At 41.3% G+C, this 18,669-nt stretch overlaps 1 protein-coding gene across 1 annotated transcript in view; it reads left to right on the top strand.

Annotated features, from left to right (window-relative positions):
- ADARB2 (adenosine deaminase RNA specific B2 (inactive)) overlaps positions 1–18,669 on the top strand; it is a 308,235-nt gene that overhangs the window by 221,205 nt on the left and 68,361 nt on the right. The gene's annotated exons all lie outside the window — the stretch shown is intronic.

The raw sequence follows: 18,669 nt of genomic DNA, 5'->3' as shown, positions 1-18,669 counted from the left end.
AGCTGATGAAAACTTGAGGTAATGAGCTGAAACATCCTGCAAGTAATTCCTAGCAGCACTAAAAACAATAATATAACTTTGCCTGACATGGGTAATCCTCCACAGACTGAGGGAAGCATAATTTTTTCTGGAAGGGAGTTTTGTGGTCCACTGAGGGTTTGAGTGAGATATGGGATATACCTTATAAGCAAGGAGTGGCTCGTAACTCAGGAGAGCTGGAACCTAAATGAAGTCACAGAGGTCATTCTTATTTTATCACTGGGGAAAATGTGCCCCGTATATCACAGCTTTTTCATACATTTAGTTAGTGGGATAATTCTAGGTGCAACAAAATATTCTCTTTTTTTTAATCTTGTATGACATGAACAGAAAGCTTTTAAAATAACTAAAAACAATTGCAGAGGGACCATTTACTATGCAACTCCAAAGTTAGGCTTCTTTATGTGAGTTTAATGACGGAACTCTGTGGTTTGTTTAGGGTCTGGAGCTATCAGCTAAATATTTTTACACATTTTCCATACATTTTTTGCAGTGACTGCAGTGCAGAATCTAGAAGGGTCAATGAAGCAGTCAGAGAAGTTTCCCCATCCTTTTATCTCCCTTCATGATAGCAGCCATTCATGTGATGTGAATATTCTGCAAAAGAGATTTCTGTGCATGTTTTCAGGCTGCTTTCCAAATTAGTTTTCTGTGATCAGCTTTCTGCTGCTCTTAGCAATCCTCGAGACTGTTCAACTATATTTGATAGCTTAAGATATCTCAAGGCATTCATTCATATATACAGTTTAAAAATAGGGATTTTGAAGGAGCAAGTGCAACCCAAACTTGTCCTGCACTGGGGACAATGCAGTCACAAAAACAGTGAACCTTTTTTTGTACCTGTGTAGGTAACCCAAAAGTGATCATCAGAGTTTCAATGTATTGTAGCAACAGCTGTGAACAATTTCACCGTTTCTCAATGCAGGGTGTTGCCAGTTCAAAAGACTGTCAGTAATCATAACAAAGCTATTTCTCCTTTCCTGAGACAGTAAGATAATCTCTGACATAGAATGGTTACATTATCCTGTTTTTCTAACATATTTAGTTTTGATTGCTGACAGGCTTTATTAGCAAGAAGCAGAAAGGTTGAGAAATGGTTGATTAGAAGTTCAGCTGTAAACTGGAAATATCCTTAGTCAGATGTCCATTGGTGAATCTGCTGTGGTACATTTGTTATAGGATAAATGGGGCAGGTGTTAAAATCCTTATTTAGCAAAATTGAAGCCAATCAATGTTGACACTGGATTAAACAGGAGTACTTGTTGCATTTGGCAGCCGTGAAGGGGGTTGCAGTTTGTTAGGGAAAGGGACAAGTCCACAATGCATCTGTGGGGTTATGAGGTTATCTCATGATACATGGGGTTATGAGCCATGAGATGAATGAGCCAGTGTTAGGAGGAAACTGAGTGGATGTCTGCTTTTGGCTGGAATAGGCTTATTTTTCTTCATAGCAGCTTTTATGGTGCTGTGTTTTGAATTTGTGAGCAAACAATCTTGATAAAACACCAATGTCTTACCTGTGGCTCGTCAGGACTTACACAGCATAAGGCTTCTCTGCTTCTCAGCCCATCCTACCAGCAAAAGTGCTGGGGGTGCACAAGAAATTGGAAGAGCCAGGACAGCTGACCCCAACTGAGCAGAAGGGTGTCCCACACTGTGTAGCATCATACTCATCAATAGCAGCCTGGAGAAGAAGGAGGAAGGGGGAAAACTCAAGAGTTAAGGCATTAATATTAGACCAAATAAACTTGGTCTTCAAATCAAGCCATGAATTTTCTTACTTTTACCCTTCTGATTCTCCTCCATACCCAGTTGGAAGGGAGAGAGGAAGGAGGCAGCTGTGTGTGACTGAGATGCCTGCCAGTGTAAACTTATTGCAGTAGCACAGGGACAGAACTTTGGGAGGTATATAAAGCCACCATTTGTAAATCTGCATTGACATGATGGTTTTCACTGAAGCTAGTGGAAAAATTTTGTTTGGTACAGGTTCCATGTTAAAAACTACATTTTGGGAATATTTGTACAAGAAAATGCTGAGATAGTGTAACCTAAAACCCATATTGATGGCTGTTCTTAGAAAGCTGCCTGGTTTCCATTTAAACCTTGAGGGGCTAATCAATAAAGCATAATTATCTCCTCTGTTTATAGGGTGATGCTTGTTCTCAGTTTGAATTGAGAACTATTGAAAGGACATACGAGGAAGACCTGAATGTGTGTGTCAGGATCAATTCAGAGTTTAAATTGCTTATAATGGCTTTTTAATGTCAATGCAGCTATCTCTGAGTAGCCTAAAGAGAAGGTGACAAAAAAAGTAACTGGCTGTGTCACCAGCTAGTTTTGCTTTTTTGAATTTAAAGGGATATTGTCAACAGGAAACCTAGGCACAGAGCTTAGTATAGGTGTAAATATAGCACTTTGCATCTTGGTGATGCAGCTTGTGATTGTTTTATTAATTTTAGCTTTCTTTTCTCCCTGATTACCATTGGAAGACTCAATTTATTTATTTTTTTAAGGAAATAGGATCACTAATTACACTAATTATGGAATTTGTTGAAAGTAGGAAGTGGGTTATAAAAGGTTTTGATAAATGGGATCACAGAACAGCTGAGGTTGGGAGGAATCTCTGGAAATCATCTAGTCCAGTCCCTGCCCAAGCAGGACCAGGTACAGCAGTTGCCCAGGCTCATCTCCACTTGTGGTTTTGAGTATGACAACACATGGAGACTCCACAACTTCTCTGTGCAGCCTTCTTGCAGTCAGATTGAATTTAAGGTTTTAATTTGTGCCCATTGCCTCTTGTCCTGTCTCTGGGCACTACCAAGAAGAGTCTGGCCCTTCATTCCCTCCCATCAGGTAGTTCTGTACATTAATGATATCCCACTGAGCCTTCTCTTCTCCAGACTGGACAATCCATCTCTTGCAGCCTCTCCTCCTATGAGAGATGCTCCAGTCTCTTGATCATGGTCCAGTCCAATTCACTGCCCAATAACCACCTAACCAATACATTGTCAGCTTGTACATTATGGTGCTGTGGGAGATGGTGTCAAAGGCTTTAAGAAAGCCAAGGCAAGCAACATCCACTACTCTCCCCTCATCCACCAAGCCAGACACTTCATTATAGAAGGCCATCAGGGTCTCTCAAGCTCAATTTCCCTTTCATGAATCAATGTATACTGTTCCTCAGTCTCCTTCTTGTCCTTCGTGTTTGGAGAAACTTTGGAGGAGGATTTTGTCCACCCCCTTCTTGGGGGTTGAGGTGAGACTAAGGCTTGCAGTTCCCAGGTTCTTCCTTCCTGTCCTTCTTGAAGACAGGAGTGACATTTGCTCTTCTCTAGTCTTCAGGAAGTTCTCTCAGTTGCCATGAGCAGGAGCAGGATAGAGCAGGATATTTTTGATTTGGTTTTCCTCTCAGCAGCATGTTACTGAGCTACTTTTAATATGACAACACTTCCATGGTCAGTGCTGTGCTGGAAGCTGGATGAGGAGATCAAAACATCCCTCTCTGACTTTAAAATCTTTGGGTTTGAAATTACTCATAATACTGTCAAGTCAAATGCAACTGATAAAAAATACAGTGCCTTTTTTGTAAGTGGATCATGTCCCTTTAGCATGGTTATTCAGTAGTCCTAAACACTCTTGTTAATAATGTGTGACAGGCAACTGTGATGGGAATGCTTCATGATTGCTCCTTATGCGATATCATGCTGGGATTGCAGACCCATGCTCTGCTGTTTTGTTATCTGTACTTCACTTCAGACATGTTTTATTATAGTACTTTAAAAGGAAGAATGGAACATTTTATATTTTCCTGCCAAACCCCTTCTGTCTGTTTTTTTTTTTTCCCCTTAAAGAATTGTTTTTATCATCTATCTTTTACTGTGTATCATATCATTATCTTCACCTGTTAGAGGGAAAAATGAATGGACTTACAGTGTACAACAGACTGACAGCAAATCATAGCACGGATGTTCCCTTCAGAATGACAGTTATACCCTAGATGGCACAGTGACTAAATAACTCATTGTGAGAAAGTCCTTCTCACAGACAGTTGTTAAATTGAAGGTATTACCAAAACAGAATGCAGGAATTATTGCTTGTTCTATGGCCATTTTTCTCTAGGTAAGACTATAAGCTTATTTTTTTTATTTTTCTATTAGAAACAAACTGGAAGAACCAATCCAGCCCTCAGCATCGTTACAGTACCATTATTGTTTATGCTGACCTAGTATTTTCACTATAAATCCTGTTTTCTATATGACTCTTGAGACCAGGGTTCATTTGCAGTCCAGACTTGTTTCAGGGAAAATATTTTTAATGCACTTTGAGGGCTTAGTGGGGACCTTTTAAAATTTTCAAATGACATAAAAACAAAAATTAATTCTTTCAAATGTTTTCTAGAATTGCTCTTTCATTCCTGTGGCAAAGAACCTAGAGCTCAGTTTGAAGCTGAGACTTTCCTAAATTTTCGTGGGGAATTACTATAGGTTTGAATGATCACAATCAACCCATTAAGATAAATGTCTTAATATATCTAGAAAAGGGCCTATTTTTTGATAAGCCATGAATATTCAGAAATTTTATAAATACAATACAAAAACTCAGGTACCCCTGGTACTCCAGAGACTCACTGCAGTGTTTTGTTTCATTAGGAGATCAGCAGCAGGCTTGTAATGCAGATGAGCAGATCTACCTACTTTAAACCCAGTAGGGCACAACAGATTAACAAAACAGTGTCCACTCAAAGAGCAGAAAAGCAAACACATCTTGTTCCTGCTGAGACCCACAGCAGGAGTGCTCTAAGCGCCCACAGTGGAGGTGACTGAAGCCTGTGCTGTGGGACAAGGACTGGTCCTGCTGCCAGCAGAGCTGGCACTGCTCTGGAGCTGCTGGGGACATCTCCAGCCAGCATGGCTGGCTCTGGAGGAGGAGGCCTGACCATCACTCCAGCTCATGGTATGGCCCACACCGTGCAGCTCCAGGGAGGAAAAATGTGCTTTAAGCCTATTTCCAAGAGAGTTCAGCATTTGCCCAGCAGCTCTGTGGCAACTGAGGGGGGCTGCGGTCCCCTCTGTGCCCCTGCGCCCAGCAGGTCCTGGCTGAATTCCACCATGGAAGTGTGTGTGAGGGCCCTGGCAGCAGACAGGAGCAGGCTCCTACCACAAACACCAGCTAAACCAGGCTCCAGCCCAGCCCACTCCCACCAGGACAGGAATACAGGTTGGACAGGCTCTGCCAGGGCTCTGGCTCAGTCTGTGCCTCTGTCTTACTGAGCAGAATGCCCTAGCTAAGGCTGTGCTGGATGGTGTAAGCCATCTGGATTTAGTCTAGCTTGTTCCTGTTGCCCATGGTGTGCTGGATCAGCAGTGTCTGTGTGAAGAGACAGGAGGGGACAGGAGAGAGTTTTGCCTGGTCCCTGTGCACTGGGAAAGCTCCACTGGGCAGCGAGCTCTGCTTCACCTCTCACTCTAATGCTCAAAAACACAGAAACCTGCCCAGCAGCATAACTGGAGTCATCCTCTAGGATAACTGAGGCTTGTCAGCCCAATTTCTGCTTTCCAGAGCCTGAAGGTGAAATTATGATTGACTCTTACTTACAAAATGAGAAGGGGAGGGGAGAAGAGAGCTCCCACTCCTGTCTCCCCCCTGGTTTGTGAGTACATGACAATAACACAGCCGTACACGGTCATACACTGGTTTAGCTTCATACAGAACCTAACAGCTGATTTAAATTCAGCAGGTGCAAGTTTTCTGTGTGGACAAGACTCAAGTTGATAGGAAATCAATGGGTTTAGACATTTCTGAATTCTTCCCTGGCACCAGGCAGTATGAAATTCTGTAGCCCTGGGATAAGTGACTATACAATGTGCAGGTCAACACCGACTCAGGCCAGCTGGATGATTCTGATAAAATCAGTTTTCTGCCTCCTATTTCATATCTCCTTTCTTTTTATTTTATTTTCAGATACCAGCATTAAAATTACTTCAGGATCCTAGTTTTATCTGGCAAAGATTAGGGACAGAGAGAGAGATTGAGAGGGCTGTTTGCAAAACTGTTCAAGAACACGGAACAGCCCAAGTGTGAAAGCTATTCACCTTCACTTTATACCATTGATGGGTATAATAAAATATTTTTCATTCATCCATCAAAAAATTCTGAGCTATTTACACATATATATATGCAGAATGCCCAATGTGATTTGGCATAAATGCTTTAATCACATGAATTTCAGGTGTAACCTACTTGTAGCTGCACAACTGAGTGTGAGACATCTGTCTTGAGTGCCAGCTGATAATAAGCATCATGAATCTTCCCTCCAGATCCCGCAGCACTTCCCAGACAACGGGTTTGATTTGGCCTGGGCTTTCATGCAAAGCTTTCACTGAAGGCAAAAGCAATTCCTCGTGCAGAAGAGCCCACTGCACTACACAGACAGCAACTCCTGGGGGGTGAAGCACTGCAGCTTGAGCCAGAGCTTTGTTCTTGGGAAAATAGTATTTTCTCCCCTAAAATACTTGAGCCAGAAATGTTAAAGAGTTATGATAATGTTAATGTCCAAACAAAGACAGAGGACGTGTTCTGTGAGACTCCTCTGTAAAATTTGTATAGCTTTACCATGCTTTTAAAGGAAAGAAAAAAGGTATCTGCTACTTCAGCACACTGCAAAAAAAAATATGTGGAGGATGATACAAAAGCACGGAATAGTCTTTTGTGACGTGTGGAATGGACAAAAAGTCAGTAAAGGAAGAAACAGTGCCCAATTGTAAGTGGAGGATCATTTTATTTCCATGTATTTATATACATAAAATACTTTCTGTTTTAGCACTGAAAGAGAGAAGTAGTTTAATTCTGATATCGTGGTGTTAACCATATGAAAAGCAGCTTTGTTTTAATTGATTTTGCTCAATTTCATGTGCACACCCACACCCATACATATGCTTGTAAATGCAGAAGGATACAGCCAGCAAATTGGTGAGGTAAACTCATTTTCTGAAATAAATCTTTTAAAACAAGTTTTTTTAAATAAAATCTCAAACAGGAAAAATATATCTTAGAGCTGTCTGAAAATAAAATTTTCAATTTTAAATACCTTCCAGAAATATTTGTAAAATTATCAGAAATGTTCCTTGAGTCTAGTCAGAGAGTGATTGGAGGGAATTTTTTCATTGCTGCCACTTGAATTTCATCTGGCCATATTTACATGAATGGATCAGATTTGAAGAGGGAGACATACATTTGGTTTTCAAGATTGTCAAGTTTTGATCTTTTTGTCTTAGCTTTACAGATATTTATGTAGAAAGATTTTTTTGCTTGAAAATCATGAATATAAAATTCAGTACATTTACACATTCTGAATGAAGCCTATGGAAGTAAGTGCTGCAAAGTAAAGTTCATATACAGTGAAAATCTCTTTCAGGAGCATTAATTACTCCTGAATGTTTGTGAGTACCCAAAATCCTGACATAAAAGCTGTAATTTCTATGCAAAGTAGATAGGATGATTGAGTTATAATTAAAATGGTAATTATACCCTTAATGCTCTGTATTTGACTTTTAAAAAAAAAAGTTATGCTCCAAGAAAAGCTATTTAAAGATCAGAGAAAAATGTTTGAAAAATGAATGTATTCAAGACAGTCTAGATCTTTTAAAATCCAGTTACTGATTTTTACATGCTTTCATGTATAGTCTGAAACATTTTCTTCATTTATTTTGGTCCATAGAAATAATAAAAAATCATTGGAACGTGAAAAGTTTAAATGAACGCAATATTCTCTAAGTTGATATTTAACATGATAAATATTTGAAATGTTGGAGGGCAGGCAGCAGTATTCACTTGCTGACTAAAATCCTGGCCTCCATCCCCTTAACTGGGTGATGCCAAGGAGGGAGGTGGTGGGAATTTGGCAGCCCTGTCGTTCCCCCCTGGCCTTTTCAAGCACATTGACAGGACAAATGCATTTCCTTCGATCCCTCACCGACCCTTTAGAATTAAAGCAAGAGCACCTGAAGCTATACATTAAATGTCAGCAGTGGCAGTCTAGTGGAGCTGTGTCAATATTTGATGATGTATGGCTTGCTGGGAGGCACTGAGAATGCTGGCCCTGGCAGAGGTGACACCCGGCTGCTTCGCACTCAGCCAGCCATGGTGTGTGCCCAGGAGGTGGGAAGGGGTAGGAGAACAGAACCCATGGAGTGGGATGTGCCTGCAGGTCCAAGAGGATCCATGCAGCAGAGCAGGGCCATTTCCCAGCTGCTGCCAAACTCGTGGTATTTGCACATGTGCACCCATCTGCCCGTGCAATTGGAATGTCCATACTGGGACTCTGAGCATCTTGATTCACTCTGCAGTTGGTGAATCACAGCAGCTCCTTCTGCTCCTCAGCTAAGCACTCCTCAGGGCAAAGTAAAATGAGGGTCTTAGGGAGCTAAAAACAAAGTAAAATTGGTAAAGTTGTGCAATCTTAATACCTATTTTTTGCAGCACATCTCAGCAAAGAAGCCCCTTTCCTTCCATCCATCTATCTAACCAACATACACATCACTTATCTTGGACTTCAGGGCTTTTATTTCTTATTAATTTTCAAATATGATTTAAAGTTTTTCCTTGTGTCCCACAAAAAGCCTGATAGGGAGGATTTAAGACAGAATTTTCCAATTTTTGTAAACTACAAAAATTTCCTAGTTTCTAGACAGCTTTCTCTAGCATTAAAAAATAAAATAAAAAGGGACCCAAGGACTTCCCTGCTGCTGGTCTATTTTTCTGCTCACCAATGGGTGGTGGTGAGGAACTGTGAGCAGGCTCTGAAATTGGGGTAGAGCTGAAAAGTCACTGAAGGAAATGAGCTTAATTCCTGTTACATGCTGTCCCTCCTCATCCAATTCCTGATCCAAAACCAGGCCTAACAGGCAGACCTCCTCTGAGGACCAGCTATACCCATGATATCAATCTGCTTGGAAATGTCTTGTGCCTGATAACAGGGATGATCACATTCTCCAGTGTGTGCTCTGAGCATCATCCTTGGCTCCATGTGTGGCAGGCTCTGTCTCTGTCCAACACCAGGTTGTACCACCCAGATTCAGCATCACAATATTCCCATGTATTTGTAATGCTCAAGATCCTCCTCCACTCCAAGCAGACTAGAAATGGTAGCAGGAGGAAAAAGAAGTGAAAAAACTAATCTGGAGGGTAAGAGGGGAAGGAGTTTGTGTGTGGTAACAAGATAAACCTTTGTAAAGAGCGTCGGTGTTATTCAGAAGGAGTAGTAAAAATCTGTAGAGGAAAAAGAATGGTAAACAAGCATGTGCATAAGGAAGAAGGCAAAAATCTGTAAGGAAAGTTAAGGGACAAGGATTATTGGCTGTCATCTCCTCTTGCTTTTTTCAAGAGGCATTTGTGAAGTCTTTTCTTGAGCGAGTCTGTTTCAATACCCCACCCCTTGTTTCATATGGTGGTTTATAGTCTCTCTGCAATCTGTAATTGAGAGCTGCTATTTGCAATCCCCTGCAGTAAGTTCTGAGTCACTGATTTTCAGTCATTGAGATTTTTAGAAATAGTATTAGTTAGCAAAAGACATGCTACAGGTATTTATCAATGCTAGCTGGCCTGAAAAAAAAATGTATTGGTAAGCATCACTGATAGCCACAAGCTATTCCAAATTTCTACTGCTGTAAAATGAAATAAAATGCACAAGAAAAAATTTTAAAAGCTTTGCATAAAAAGCTAAACTCATAAAATAGCAGAAGTGTTTTTTAAAGACACAGGAAGTCTAAACCAAAGTCTGCTTAAGCAAAGGTAAAAGTCTCAATAGATTTCTGAGCCAAGGTTTGGCTCAGATTCTGAATTCTTTCCTTAGTAACATGACTGCATTCTAGCACAAAAGTTTTGAAGGAGAGGGAAGAAAGAACTTTCTGAAATTACTGTGGTGGATTTAGGAGTTGGTTTTATAAGTGCTTTTTCCACTAAAATTGAAGCATGATGGATGGCAGTCTCAGCCACATACAACTGGGCTTGCCACATGCAAATGGATGTGGCTCACCCTATTCTTACTAACTGGGGACGTCAGCAGCTGCAGTTCCTTTGCCAAATGTGGCAGAAACATGTGCCAGTCCTTAATAAGTGTTTATTTCTTCTTCACATAATGCTAGTCCATGCCTTTTGAGCTGGGCTTTACATTTGGGGTTTCTAAACTAACATTCTCAGCATAGATTGTGTCATGTTTCTTGGCTTTGCTAATCTCTGAAGAGATTGTCAGAAAATTTTGTACTATGAATGTTCCAGGATCCTTGATTTTCCAGGAGAAAAAAAAAAAAAACCAAGATCAGCAGCAAAGAGGGCTCTTTCAGAAACATAGAATAGTTTGGGTTGGAAGAGACCTTAAAGATCACCCAGTTCCAACCTCCTTGTCACAAGCAGGGATGCCACCCACAAACCAGGCCTCATCCAACCTGGCCTTTGACACTTCCATGTATGCCTGTGAAGCTGCTGCAAGCTGCAAAAACACTCTTGCCAGGCGCTAAACCAGAACACAAACCAGCCCACAGTCTCCTTAAGGCCAAGAAAGCCATTTTCTCCTTAAAACAAGAAGTCCTCAATGGCACTGGTTGCTGGCTGTGATGGAGCCCCGTGCCCAAACACTGTTGCTGAGGGGTTGTCTCTGACCAGTGACATCCGATCAAAGTCAGCTGTATCTCTGGTAGGACAGCTCTGGAACTCCCTGGAGAGCTCACAGATGATGATTTTCTACCAGCCAGTACACAAAGCTAGTGGATGCTGCTGGAGCTACATAGTGAATAGTGGTTGTCCCCTCTCCTGTAAGGTATTGACAGCCCTTGCAGTCCTCTGCTTTCCTTGCAGGACAACCAAGAAGGCAAAATTAGCACCATAGCCCATTTATTTTAACCCTGCAGGACACAGATAAAAGGACATGTTTGGGGAGTTATCTCCCATTGATGTTGAATGTGTTGTATTATTGGTTTCATAGCTGAATTACACCTGCAAATGAAATAAATGTTCATTTTGTCTCTTTGGTGAGCTGTCCCATGTTGCTGACATGCCAACACTGTAATTGCAATGCTTTGCTTTGCCCCAGAGATTTCTTACTGAGGCCATGAGAGAAGTGATCCTTGAGGAGCTGCAGGCAGAGGAATGCAGGTAGAGAAACTGAGGCACAGGAGTTCCATGGCTGTTTCAACAAAGTGATTGCAGCTTGTGTCCTGGTTTGTCATGCCTCTACCAAAAAGCATTAGACGCTTAACGTCTTTGGTATCTCATAACATAAAATAACAATTTTACATCTCATTTGTGCCTGCAATGAGAATGAGCTCTTCAAAGACCTCCAACCATCTCCCTTTGCAAGCCTGATACTTAAAAAACACAAGGGAAGCTCATGTTTTGTCCTTTTCTGTGGTATGGCAATATATTTTGCAATGACAATAATTTCTCTCAAGGTTTCCAGTTGTCCAATGAGAGGTCTGCCATCATCCTTGCCTTGAAAACCTTCTCTGTACCTCTTTGATTAGAGTTCTTTTTGAAGGTTTTTTCAGATCTAGCTAGACAAAAAATATTAAGGACAAAAAACAAATAGTAAAGTCTGAGATGTGAAAGTTTGGTTAGAGAGAAATGGTAACACTGCTTCATCTCTGTTAGAAGCTGGTGTTAGTCTGCCAACAGTTAAACCCTATATGTGCTAAAGAAACCATAAAATACATGATACACAGCATAGATTTTAGCAAAACATTTGCTGAGATGTGATAGAAATGTCATCTATAAAAAGCCTCCTTAACCACCTTAATATATATAAAATGGCAATCTACGATTTGGCATGACATATGCATATATATATATACACTCAGATATATAAGATATATATAAAGTGTGTGACAAAATACAGCTGCACCACATCATTTTAGCTAGCAAGGGTAAGCCTTGCTGTTTGTTTTTCAGGTCAGAGGGTCTGTGATAATTTCATTAGCTGCTGAAACACATTTTTACTGTGTTCCAAGGACAGTGTTAAGTGCACAGGACTCCTGTTACTGGCAATGAAAATTAATATCTAGGACATTGCAATAGGATGTGAACATTTCACTACAAAAGATGGCAATGTGATGAATGTAGAGCTAAATGCTGTGTAGGTGAGGGGATTTTATTCCATTTCCAGGTGTAAGGAGATCACTTTATTCTGATCTCTTACTACTGGTACCTATTCAATATTACTGCAGCACTCAAACTAAAGGGGTAGACAACCAATTTAATCCAGTAGATCAGGACTCTTTCTGCAGTCAGTGGGAGAAATAATCTCTTATGGGAAGAGATGACCAAAATAAGGCCATCACTCAGGACTCTTGCATGACTCTGTGGACTGACCACTGGAAATGAGGGAAGTCATAAATGCACACCTCAAGATAACAGCCCCAAACATTCAAGAAAAGGTGTAGAATGCTCAGTTTTCTAAATCCACCTCTCCTAACTAGTTTGTCCCAGTATAGCTTTCTCCCTAGGGATCATTGCACTGCTTTTCCATCTTGGCACTCTGCCCCTCCAGACTAAAGCTTGCTGTCATTGACAGAGACATGCTACAGTTCATCACACTGTTTGTATTACTAATAAAGGAGACAAACATTTGTGACATAAATTGCATCCTCTCACAGCACAATCTGAACTGATCCATCTCTTGATTGCCCATGGCAACAGAGGGGTGTGGTACCCTAGGACTCAGCTAAAACAGTCTAATATGCAGGTTAGGTTTTAAGAACATGCTGGATTATAAGAACAAGAAAGAAGAAATATAAGGAAGAAGGAATGTAAGAAAGAAGACATAAAGAAAGCCTGTGTTGGCCATGGGGGACAGAGAGACTGGGATACAATTGTGTTGTCCAGCCGTGTATTACCCAACCATTTGTCAAGACAGATATCTTGGGGCACAATGTGGGAGTGGTGAGAATCCATCAAAAAGAGCAAAGTGGCTCTGTGATGCTCAGGGAGAGCTTGAAGGTGTATGGCTTTGGTGAAAGGATATCTTGGTACTGACACTAGACCCACAGAATCATATTTCCCAGCTCAGTGACCTTGCAGTGCACTGTCTGCATTGCATAAAAGAAAATGTGCTTACATGTTATTATTACTGCATTACTTCACAATTAACTAAATGTTAAAATGCAGTTGATCACCCACCATTTCCCTGCCAAGAGATATGACTTTTTTCTCTGTCTCTCATAGTCTCTTTCTCTTGTTTTTAATCACTTTCATTTCTAAACATACACAGACATTGTTGTGCGAATCAGACCAGCGGTGCTCAGGCTTGCAGAGAAACCCAGGGGTTTTTGATGTTTTGTCAGTTGTAATCAATGAAAGCAAGTCTGATGCTTTTACATTCCTGTCTGAGGTTTCCTCCCATTCACCTTGCAAAGCACAGGAGTTAGACCTGCAGCATGTAACTCTGCAGTGAGAAAGGAGCAAATGGCTGGCCAGGTCAGTGTGTTGTGTGCCATATTCATACACAAAGACCTGCATGCTGTCATACCCACACTGCTCTGAAAGGAGAAAAAAAAAAACAAACCCACAAACCACTGCTAGAGGAGACTGTGCCAACCTGCTACTCACCTGTGGAAGTGAACTACCCAGATTAATTACCTGACAAAGGCTGGACTGCAGCTGTCAGCTCAGAACAAGAATAGTGTGTCAACGAGAAACCAAACCGGAGACATGCTGGAAAGGCTTTTTGTACACCAGGGTTTTTCTTTTTTTTTGCTTTTTACTCCTGAGCATACCCCCCACTATTGCTATCACTTATTTTTGCCTTGCTGGCATACCAAGGTGCATTGGAACATGCCTGCCTTGGGATAAACTCTGCACAGCATGGAGCAAGATTGCTGCCAACCACAAAGCCACACAGTTCTAACAAAATCAGGAATACCAGAGAAATGGCTGCAGTGTTATCCATGTCATACAGGTGGTGGTTAAAATGACAATAGATGCATGAACTAGAAGTTGGAGCTTTTTATTCTTCCTGGTTCCCTCTCAGGACTCAGAAGTGGTACCAAGATGAGCAGGTTTTCTCCTGGTGTAGGCACCTGCCGTGCTTGTGTTGCTGGGTGCAGGATCCAGCTGCTCTCACTGGCCACACAGCCAGTGCTGGCTGTGGCTTTTCTGCTTGTCATCCTCTACTGCCCACATCTAAAGCTAGGTGCTATGCAGAGTGGAGGGGTGGGCAGGACAGAGCGGGACCATAAACTGAAGTAAAGCCCTATCACAGAATCACTGGGTTGGAAGAGACCTTCAAGATCATCAAGTTCAACCCAGCCACAACACCTCAACTAAACCTTATCAGTGCCCTATCCAGTCTTTTCTTAAACACATGCAGGGATGGTGACTCCATCACCTCCCCAGGCAGACCATTCCAGAACTTTATCACTCTTTCAATAAAAAAACCTTTTCTGAATATCCAACCTTTTTTTCTCTTATTGCAGTTTGAGACTGTGTCCTCTGGTTTTGTCAGTTGCTGCCTGGAGAAAGAGACCAACCCCACCTAACCACGAAAACCTTTCAGGAAGTTGTAGAGAGGGATAAGATCACCCCTGAGTCTCCTTTTCAGTACTTTGACCCTCACCTGTATCAAAGCCAGATGCATGACTTCTTGTGTTCCCATTTTACAGACTGGAAATTGAGGCAGGGGCTGGTGGCATGCCTGGCACCATCAGGCTGCAGGGGATTCAGGCAGAGGGGCAGAAACTCACCCCACATCCTTGAGCCTTCATCCTCCCCATTCCCTGCCTGCCATTCACACTCATGAATGCTTCTTTGTGCTAATTTGACCACAGCAAGAACAGCATTATGAGGTGCTGCAGTTTGAAGTCTATACAGACTCAGGAAGGGTCCTGATCCTGTAGATGAAATACTTGCAATGCAGGTAGGGGTGACCAGGCCAGCAGTGAGAGTGTAAATCACTGCTCACCCCAGAGCTGCCTGAGCTGTGACCTCATCCCTTACACCTCCTCTTGTTTGCAAAGCCTTTCTCCACCCAGAGGCGCCTTTCAGTCAGATGTGTGTAGAAATTCTCCGATTAATTTGGGAGGAGGCAGGGGGATTTAAGTGAGAGGATTTTTTGTTTGTGTTTATTTCTCCCCTCAGAGCTGCCTTTCATTGCACATTTACTAGTTCTGGAAGACAACACCCTGCTGACACTTGGAGAAGCATGAGTGAATAAAGTCTGTTGTACAGGCTGCAAAGCCATCTGGACTTTCTGCTGAAAAGGTTGGACATGGTTTTAGGCAAGATTTTATCACATCTGAAAAAGAAACCTTCTGTACTCAGTACCTTTTCCAAGGTTGATGTCAGGGTAGTTTTTTTTTCCTTTTGTCAGTTGCAAAGCAAAAAAAAATGACAAACAGTTGGAAGGCAGTAAGGATGGAGATATAAATCTCTAGAGGAAGCTTTGTCAAAGGTAGTGGAGTATAAACAAAAAATAAATTAGTTTTGGTGTTATCAGAAACTGGACAGCCTTCAATTTGTATAATAGTTTGTCTGGGTTTCCAGACCACCTATGCAATGCCTCTGTGAGGCAAAGTACAGATTCACTCGACAGAAGAAGTGAAGAAAATGGTTAAACAACAATTAAATGAGGAGAAAAGAAGAAGAAAGACAGGAAGACAAAGGTGTAATGGCAGACAGCCTTGAAATCCTTCATTTTTTTGCTTGTATTATTTTCAGAAATAAAGCAGAGCATTTTTCCTTGCTGTCCATATTAATCAGTTCTTGAGTCCAAGAATTTTGTGTATCCCTTGTGTTCTACACCCCTCTCCTTGCTCAGGTTTTGGCAGGACAATTTCATAGACTGAAAAGGGTAGCACAAGGCTTGTGTGCCAGCTCCTCCTGGCTGAGGATCCCTGTGAGCAGAGCAGGAGAGAGAAACATGCTGAAAGTAATTTATTGGAGTGCCCTTTAGGTTATGTGCAGCTTAACAAGTGAGCTAACAACCAGTGATTACCTTAGAAACACAGATTGGTGAGACAGTTTTATATATTCTGAGAGCTGGATATGGAGCTGGGTATTCCTCTTTTCTCACCAAAATTGCTGTCTGAATTTCAGGAGACTTTTTCTAACCCCGCAGCTGTAAAAAGGAGCCCAGATGTGTAGTGCCAGACCCCTTAGAGATACTTTGAGGTATCCTTCCTCAAGTACAGTGTGCTGGTAAAAAGACATTTGTATTAGCCTTTTTCTTTTTCTCTATAAAGGAAGAATTGTACATTTCTTGGCTTTGACACTGGCTTACCTGAGCAAAATATTAGAGCAGGTTGGCTCTCAATTTAATGATCAGTTTATGGGAATAAATATATTTACATCTCTTACCTAAATTTTGTAGGGTTTGGTCAATTTGTAGGTAAATTGCTTTGATATTTTCCTGGAAGTACGTAAATAAATAGAAATAATAATTTTCAACTGAATTACTGGTTTTATCCATTTATTCCTTTTCTTCTTCACAAAGAACTCTTATTTTTCTGCTCACTTAAAACAACTTTCCCATGATGAGGAATTCTTCTAAAAGATTTTATTTGCTGTAAGAAATCTGAGCTCTAACTGAAAACTGTGACTTTGCACTTAACGGCAGGCAGATATTTTACACCTCTCTCAGAGGAATGGTCACAAGGGAAGGTCAGCCTGTGGAGGATGTCCTGTGGACAGCCCACACAGTGCCTCATGGCATCATGCTCTGAGTTCTTGTTTAAAGGCAAGTCCGCTAAGGCAACAGGTTTTGCCCAAGAATATCGTCACAAGGTTTTAAAAATTGCATTCTTAGGTTTTAGGTGTGAACACTGGTTAGGAGTCTCTTGAGTGGAGGGGAAGGTGATGGGACAGCGATGTTTGGGATTTAGAACATGGGCTAAAAGGAAGATTGATTTTTTGGCTTCACATGCATGTTCTTGGCAGTTGTTTTTTAAAAAAACAACTCTTGATTTCAACATTGTTGTGTAAATAACTTGTGTTATCCAGTAAGGGACAGCAAATCAGGGAAGGGCTGTTTTAACTCTGGTGCCAGGCACACACCAGTCCCAAATGGCTCAGAGGGTGCCTGAGTGGCAATTGGGATTCAGGGGGAATCATGGTTCTGCCTCTCCTGGCACAAAGCCACCCTGGATGATGATAACTACCCCTGCTAACCACACATTTGAGAAGAAGCCCAGAGAAGAGTGAGGTAACATGAAATGCAGTTTCCCTTACCACCTCTCTCAGCCAAGGGGAAGTTTATTAGCAAGGTTACAGCCAAATGTGAGAATCATTAGAGCAAATGACAGCAAGATCTTTAACAAGAACAAAGGAAGAAATCTAATGCCTGTATAGTAATTGCCACACAAAGTATTCTATGCCTTGCTCTGCAGTGGTTCAGAAAGTTGAGTCGTGCTGTGCCATGCTGGGATCAGCAGTTCAGAAGAGATTAAATTTGTTTTGGACACTGCCTGCTCCCTGCTTTATCTAACAAAGCACATGTGTGACGGGCAAGGCGCTTAATAGCACAGACCATTAATGAGAACCATAAACACACAGGCATAGATTTTCAAAATGATGGTCAAGGGATTTGAGCAAGCACTGTTCTCTCCCTGCTTTGAGCACTTACCCAGGAGCTGCTAACTGGTTCAGCTTCGGGAAGAGAGTGGACCTCGAATAGTCAGGAGAATTGTATGTGACTAGGGCTTTGCCACCATCAGTTTCCAAAGGATATTCATTTTAATGCACCTAAGCAAGATAAAGCAAGGAAACTGAAAACTGAAAAGACATTTCTCAGATAAAGGATTGATTTTATTAAAGAGAGGCAATTCATAATATTAATCTAAAATCTAGGGTTTTTTATAGAGACCAGAAAAGCGTTTTTACAGAGTTAGCCTTTCTTAGACACTGGTGGCTTTACAGAGCTTTTATCTAGTTAAAGAAAACCCATTGGTGCTAATTTAATATCTGTAGTGTACAACAGCTTGACACCTGAGGCTTGTCCTGAAGCAGGAACAAGGCTGCAAAGCGAACACTACTTCATTTTTTGAATTATTCAGCACTTGCAGCCAACCTTATGTGTGCCTCTCTAGGAAGAAAGCTTTTGGATTAATGATCAGTAAAAGAAAAGTAAAAAGGCAAACAAACAACCATTCCTTTCTGGTGTTTGTTAGCAGGTGCAGTATTGACTTCAGGAATGATTCTGCAAAATTGCTGTGGACATTGTTCATTACCAGAGCTGTATGCAGAAGGAGCAAAGCTGGCAACCAACACAGCCTCCTTCAGGGAACAACTGCTCATGTCAGTGGAAAAGCTTGTTTCCTCTAAATTCATTGAAATGCTACCTATTGGTAGCATCTCTCTAGAGCAAGATGAATGCAGACAGCAGTGAATCAACCTCAAATAGAGGGGGCTCATACATTAGCATCCTAACATTAGCACACTAATGTAAATTTAAAGATTCTAATTAAACCTTTATGCAAAATGTTTTCCTACTGAATAAAAAACCTTACTTTTTGGAGGAACTGAGGCATTTGGATTTGACAGCATTTCCTTTTTCAATAGTATGCTTATTTTATGTGTTCTATTTTCTTTCAGTCACTCCAGGGGTTTCTGAAACAAATAAAAAGATACATTATATTGTTTGATTGATTC

This window comes from Melozone crissalis, unplaced genomic scaffold (genome assembly GCF_028551555.1).
Source record: "Melozone crissalis strain CALT ecotype California unplaced genomic scaffold, PUWL_Pcris_2 ptg000016l_1, whole genome shotgun sequence".
Taxonomy (NCBI): domain Eukaryota; kingdom Metazoa; phylum Chordata; class Aves; order Passeriformes; family Passerellidae; genus Melozone; species Melozone crissalis.
The sequence above is the reverse complement of the archived record's forward strand: the minus strand, read 5'-3'. Positions and strand labels throughout refer to the sequence as shown.